A 7,075-nucleotide genomic window follows, 5' to 3' on the forward strand; every position below is an offset into this window, starting at 1 on the left:
TGAAATGACCCCCCCCCCCCATCCCTGTCCCTCCCCTGCTCTCGTTGTGTGGAACAGCCTCCCTTATGGGAGCCAACATCACCCTGCATGGGTGGTGCTCTCAGTGGGTGCTATGGGCACATTCCAAAATCAACACAAGATTACGGAAAACTGACACAGAGAAGCGGGAGAAAAATAATGTGCGTGGAGGTTCTCAATCATCCAGGTCATCGTTATCCGAGGTAGTCTTCTGTCAACTGGACTGTTTTGTTCTCTTTTGAAGACGTTCCTCCTTCTATCCTGAAGGCTTCTTCAGTTCTGAACTTGCTGGGGACCGAGCTTGAAAATACAGCCCCTGTGGAGCATTAGCATGCTAATGATCTGGGTGGTCACCTGAGAGTCGTTGGCAGGGTCGTTCACCTCGATTCAGCTGGTGTTTGTCCCCTTTGTCAAAGGAAAATATGTTTTCATGATGATTCTCTTTAATGCTCCATCAGACTGCCATCAGCTGGGAGCTGAATAATTGTTTATTTGCAGATTTAACGGACTTCTTTATTCAGTTAGCGTCACAGTCTAACCCAGAACGAAAATTAAAATGAAAATAATTAAATTGTAAAGAAAATCTGTCTGTATAGAGACAGAAAAGGTATTTTACTGATCTTCTGAAGTCCAAAATCAAGAGAATCAAAATATTTCAACACCAAATACAAAAACATGATTTACACAATAGTTAAGCAACATCCAGATGGAGCTGCAGTGCACGGCACCACAGCAGCATCAGAACTCCTTTTAAAGCTCGGCTGCTCCCACTTCAGTGACTCCACAATCATCACTAACTCCACTAACCCTAACCCTAACCCTAACTCCACTAACCCTAACCCCACTAACCCTAACCCGAACCCTAACGCCACGAACCCTAACCCGAACTCCACTAACCCTAACCCGAACCCGAACCCTAACCCTAACCCAACTCCACTAACCCTAACCCTAACCCTAACTCCACTAACCCTAACCTAACCCTAACTCCAATAACCCTAACGCCACTAACCCTAACCCTAACTCCACTAACCCTAACCTAACCTAACCCTAACTCCACTAACCCTAACCCGAACCCTAACTCCACTACCCTAACTCCACTAACCCTAACCCTAACCTAACCCTAACCCTAACTCCACTAACCCTAACTCCACTAACCCTAACCCTACACCACTAACCCTAACCCTAACCCTAACTCCACTAACCCTAACCCTAACCCTAACTCCACTAACCCTAACTCCACTAACCCTAACCCTAACCCTAACTCCACTAACCCTAACTCCACTAACCCTAACTCCACGAACCCTAACCCCACTAACCCTAACCCTAACCCTAACTCCACGAACCCTAACTCCACTAACCCTAACCCTAACTCCACTAACCTAACTCCACTAACCCTAACCCTAACCCTAACCTAACCCTAACTCCACTAACCCTAACCCTAACCCTACTCCACTAACCCTAACCCTAACTCCACTAACCCTAACTCCACTAACCCTAACCCTAACTCCACTAACCCTAACCCTAACCTAACCTAACCCTAACTCCACTAACCCTAACCCTAACCTAACCTAACCCTAACTCCACTAACCCTAACCCTAACTCCACTAACCCTAACCCTAACCTAACCTAACCCTAACTCCACTAACCCTAACCCTAACCCTAAAATGCTTGTCCTACTCTTAGACATGATAGAAGGCGGTCCGACACCACACTGGGGTCCAGTCCCACTGCTCAGAACCCTAAAGAAACAACTGTAGTAAGAAGCAAAAGGAACAACGAGAGACACCATTTTGAAGTCCTCTGCTCTGCAAAACAAAAGGTATAATTATTGATCATTTTTGAATTAATTCAAGTATTGTGTGACTTTTTTATATTATGCCATACAGGCAAAAGTAGCACGAGACACCAACTGGATGTCAGCTCGACTCCACAAGCACTAAATTATCCTGAGCACGTTACCCGGCTATTGTGTACTGTTGCTAATGTGGCTATTTTAACATTTTAACAGTGTCTGAGAGGTTAAAAGGAAGCGGTTGTGCTCTAAACAGGACAGACAGAGAAATAACACATTATGGACAACGAGTTCCTTTGGGTGCACTGACCCATGAAAGGCGTCGTGTGGAGGATTGTTGCTTCCCCAACTCACAAGCAACAAACTACGTATGTTCCTGCACTCGTGTGATCCAGAGTAAATGTCTTTGTTGTCTGAGCCATGATGAAGACTCACTCCCACATAGACCCAAGACTCCAACAAATCATCTGTTGATAAGGAACTGTTGTGTTTTGTGGAATTCTCCTATTTCATCTTTAATTTTCCTTAATTATTTCTTTAATTATTCTCTTTTCTCTCTAATTATTTCTCTCTAAGGGATAAAATGGTTTCATTGACTAAAAAGCCAAGACCTACCTGGTAGCTAGGCTAGTTTAATGAGCGCTGTCTCTTTAAGTAGCGTCTGCACTTTGTGCCCATGTGACCCTTCTGACTGGTTAAAGGGAGCGGGAGATTTCAGTTGCTACCTGTCCACATTCTCACCTGGTGTCGGCTGCTGGGTGAGTTTATTGGGTTTCTTACTTTCTGCTGGCTTTGTCATCTGCTGTCATGGTGGCTCCTGCGGTGCTGTTGGGGCTACTTGGTAAAGCTAAGGATCAGTTCTGGATAAGTCTTGGGTTTGTTTGGTATAGTTGTGGTACTGTCATTGTCTCCATGCTCCTAAACTTAAATATTGATATTGTGATGTTGTTAACGGAGATGGATTTGGTGTTTGACCGTCTTTCTGAAGCTTTAAATGTTTGTTCAGGTTGCTTTTTCCCTTGCTTTGGAATGTTTGATTGTTTGACCAGCTTGTAGCAAGGATGTCCACTTCCTGGTTTGCCCAGTGGTTTCTGGGAGCTGTAGTCCAGCTGTGTTTCCTCTGGAGAGACAGAGGCTATTGGGGCTGCTGGGCTATATCACATTTGCCTTTCAGACGTACATAAATTCTTGGGATTTGCTACTTTGAATGTTATTAATGTGTTTCAAGATTTCATTTGCTGCTGATATTTGATGTTTGATATTTGAATATGATGCATAATATCTGTGAAGTATTTAAAATGCATTTGTTCACTGACATCATGCTATTGAACTTTTATGCCCTATCAGGATACAAAATGAATTAGTCGTATTTTAAAACATCTGGTGTAATGCTGTTTAATATTGCAATGTGTATGTAAATGCTGGAAAGTTGTGCTCATAATGCACATGAGTGAAACCTTGATTTCCTGGTTTCAGGTTTATTACCTGCTCACTGCACTTTGGAAATAAAAATAACAAAAGTGGGGAAAAAAATTGACTAGAGTAATATCCTTATAGTTTGGACACCAAGTTACCCTTTCCGTGGGGAAAACGGAACAGGAACTAAAATAGGACATTTAATAATGCAGCTGCCTGTTCTTGGACTTCACACTTGCAAACATGCAGGAGATGCCAGACGATGCCTGGCTTCAGTTTTAGCTTTGAGGCCGCACAGGTGTGGGAGTTCTCTTGTGTTTAGCTAACAGTGTGAGTATTAAAGACTCCCTAAACGAGTGCAGTTTTGGACTTTGAGGTTCCAAAAGGACATTTTATATTACAGCCCACCATTAGGTGTCGTCTTAAGGCTACTCTTCTCAGGAGGTAAAAGAAGTGATACCTTTTTGGTGCTCACCCATCAGTGAAGTGATGGTTTCCATCATAGTCTCTCTATGCTGATATATCAGCGATCATATGGTGGACACTATACAGTATTGTGTACTATACATATGCTACACTGAATCTAGGATCTATATAGTTGTTAACCTAAAAGCACAGGAACACGGTGAGAGTCACCTGAAGCCCAGGAGGAAAAAATGAAAGCCTTTGTTTCAGAATAGAAACTTTGCTAGAACTGAGGGAGGAAAAAAAAAATGGAGCCGGTGACAAAAAGCAGGTTTAAAATTGCAGTTCAACAACCAGACATTGTGTGTGTGTCCGTGTGTGTGTCCGTGTGTGTGTCCCTTTTTTGCGGTCATTTCATTGGTTCTTTTGAGGGCCTCCTTCATTTCTTTGGCTAAATGAGCAATAACGGGTTAATTTTTTTCCCCTCACTGATTTTTGGTCTTTACATTTTACCTGGCTTCAGATATATGCTGAATGGGGTTTCCAAGGTTACCAGAGGAGAAGGAAATGACGGTGGCGGAAACGCCACTGTCCCTCACAACCACATAGCTGGAATCAGATTTCAGCAGTTCTGTGCCCCCCAACACCGTGTCTGTGGGGCGGGGGGTCTGCGAGCCATGACGTGAGGCGGTGGTCCGGTTCTGTTCACTACAGCATTCCCCCGTAAGAGAGGCTTGATGGTGTTGAAGACACTGGAGAAGTCAAAATATGATCCTCACAGTGCTCCGAGGCAGCTCCAGATGAGCCAGAACCGAGTGGAGGAAGTAGAAGATGGCATCCTCCACACCGATACCGGGCTGGAACCCGACCCCTAACCCTAACTGCAGCGGGTCCATGGATGGGCTCACCAGTGGGGCAGGTGTACCTAAATGCCTTCTTCAATTTCCTACCGTCTCTGGACCAGTGGAAGAGTTTGGTTCTGGGCTGCACCCATCAAGGTTTTTATTATATCTTGCCTGAAATGATGGCTATTTTAGCCCACATTTTGGCTCACCTCGCTTTTTATATTTACCTATTTCATGTGCCGTAAAACACCGCTGTGGTGCCATTTCTAGGGTGCGACAAAGGTTATGTATTTAAGTCAGAAACAAATGTGAGTGGAATGAAATGTACATGAATCTGGTATATATGGAAACACATTCTCTATCGATTCAAGCTGTGTCTGCAAAATACACAAATGAACACATCGTATTGAGAGGCTCCACTTCAAAGGAATGCCGTATTTATTTAAACTCAAAATGTCTGCACCATTTCTTTTGTTGAGGTGTTCACATTCTTCACAGAAGTGCCCAGTTATTGTCCCGCATCACAATGAAGACTATTTGGTTTCCAGACAGACCCTCTGCCTTCTGTCTGACCATGAGGCACACTTCAGTCTACACCCCCCCACCTCCCCTCTTCAGCAGTGCCATCTTTGGGCCCGTTTGTAGCCCTGATAGCCTTTTAGTGAGTAATGGCAGGCCTCTCCGGCCCCATTTACATGTCAAAAAAGCCCTCCCCAGGCTCTGGGTGTAAGGGACCCAATTTGGAATGACAAAGCATGTCCAGAGACAGCTGATCCACAAAAGAGCCTCAGTAAAGTTCTTCCCCACAGTCACCAGCTGCTCCACTGACCCACAGTGCCTCTGTTCTCTCTCTCACTCGCACACACACACACACACACACACGTTTAGTTCTCGTTGGGTCATCTTAATGCGCCATGCTCACGATACATTTCCAAGCCACAGTTTTGGAGGTCGACAGGTTACTGACTGGAACTCTGAGGTCATACTTAGTTGTGTTTTCCTCATACTCGTCATGCCACTGTAAATCTAATGCTCCCCGTCTTACTTTCCTATTTTATACATCTCTACAGCTTTGGGCTTTTATTTCCTACCTGTGTTTGGTTCTCCTGCCTTGACACAAGTGCAAGAGCAACATTCATCTTTTCATTTGAGACAAGAAACTGTCTAAAACTTGTTCCAGATGCTGGGGGGGGGGGCAGGAAGTGAGTAGAGACCCCATCTCATATCGGGCACCCATTGCTTTCAGAGAGAAACAAGAGAAGCAGCTGTCTCGAACAATGGACCTGCCCCTCATCGTCCAGGTCTCCAAAGGACTCATTCAGTCCCCTAGCTCTCTTGAGGTTGCTTTTAAGTGCACTAGCCAGGGAGTGTTTCTACTAATGGCAGACAAACCATTTTTTGCTTGGAGAGGTTTATTTCTCCATGTGCATCTATCTGGACATGATTTAGTCTTCACCACTGCACATAATCACACCCCAAATACCATAAAAATGTCTGTCTGGTTTCTTAAAACAGTCTGTCCCTAGCGAGCGAATGCCGCTATTCCTCAGTCCTGTCTTGTGAACTTGTGACAGTCTTGAAAGCAGTCATGCTATAGGTCCTCGTGAAGTGTTGGGTTAGGGTTAGTTTTTGATGTTGAATATGCTCGATTCCTATTGGTTTCACAGGGATTAGGCCTCTTTTTCTTATGTGTCTCATAATAATTTGCTCTGGTGCAATAAATGAAGTTCCTGTAAGTTTAGCTGGCAGAAGTTTTGGCTTGTGTTGCCAACAGCAACCACGCTCACAGGCAGCTGAGAGCAGTAAGAGTTTCACGTCCTCAACATAGATCGATCCTACATTATCGATGTGTAAGTGGTGCTAAAGGGGTAGCTATAGTGTCCCCCTACCAAGCTTAAAATAAAACGTATATCCATATGTATTCATCACTTCTGAATGATTGTGTTGCATTGCTGACTTGGCATTTACGATTCACAACCCAGTTTCAGTCTGGAGAAATGCCGAGCTGACTCAAGAGGCACTTATATCCTCTATAAATACCACACTGACTGTTCCTGAGGAACATTTTCTTAAATGCTGCCCCTGGGGATCTTTGTGCTGCTTCTCTGCGCTTATTCCAAGTCATTCACTGAAAATGTCAAGACATGTGTCTCTCACACACACACACACACACCTGTTCAAAGTCATACAAGAGCAGACGTGCACACTTATGAACACACTCTAACCCTGGTGCTGCTACATTTCATGCTAACCCAACGACATCAGCCAACTGCCTAAACTGTTCCGTCACCACTGATTTCCTTCCCTCACTCACTCATCCTGCGGTTTTGTCTCCTTCCCATCGTGCACTACTCTGAATCATATGAAATAAATGCAGTATGGATACATATCGGAGATGACTGTTAAGCTCCGAGGAGCTTATTAAATGTCAAGAAAGAAATGTAAAATTGCTCAATTGCTACTAAAATTATTGTCTGTTTGCATAATGCAATTGCTCAAACATATGGAAAGGTTATCATTCATGCTTCAACCTTTTTAGTTCTACCTGCTAATGTGTATTAGCAGGATGACAGCAGGGCAACAGAGAGAAAAGTCGGAG

Source organism: Takifugu flavidus, unplaced genomic scaffold (genome assembly GCF_003711565.1).
Source record: "Takifugu flavidus isolate HTHZ2018 unplaced genomic scaffold, ASM371156v2 ctg141, whole genome shotgun sequence".
Taxonomy (NCBI): domain Eukaryota; kingdom Metazoa; phylum Chordata; class Actinopteri; order Tetraodontiformes; family Tetraodontidae; genus Takifugu; species Takifugu flavidus.